Here is a 498-nt window from a genome sequence, read left to right on the forward strand (position 1 = left end):
AGGGCATCCCCTCTGGTCTCTCCTCAGGGGTTTTCACCTACCCACGTGTTTGCCGTGCACCTGGAGGTTGGGCAATGCTGATTGGCCCGGTCAGGCCAATCGGCTGGTCTCGTTCGGGAGGCTAGGGTCAGACACTGGCTCTAACATTCAGCTTCCCCTTGCTGGACTCCATGGTGGGTGGGGGCTTGTGACACTGGCTCAAACATTCAGCTTCCCCTTGTTGGACTCCGTGGTGGGTGGGGCGTGAGAGGATGAAGAAGCTGTCCCCTACATGGAAAACCAAACCCAAAATCCCCCACAGAAAGAGATAAATGTTGATGACCCATGCAAGGCCCAGACCAAGGCAGTCACTCTGAAGCCATATGTAGCTTCTGGTGGCAAAATAAAACCCCTAGGCACAGGATGACTCTGTCACACCTGCTGTCACAATGGACAAGACTGAGAAACCATCAGCCACAAATATGTCTGTCCATCAAATTGTCCAGCAGATGGACTCTC

This window comes from Penaeus chinensis, chromosome 19, assembly GCF_019202785.1.
Source record: "Penaeus chinensis breed Huanghai No. 1 chromosome 19, ASM1920278v2, whole genome shotgun sequence".
In the NCBI taxonomy this organism is placed as follows: Eukaryota; Metazoa; Arthropoda; class Malacostraca; order Decapoda; family Penaeidae; genus Penaeus; species Penaeus chinensis.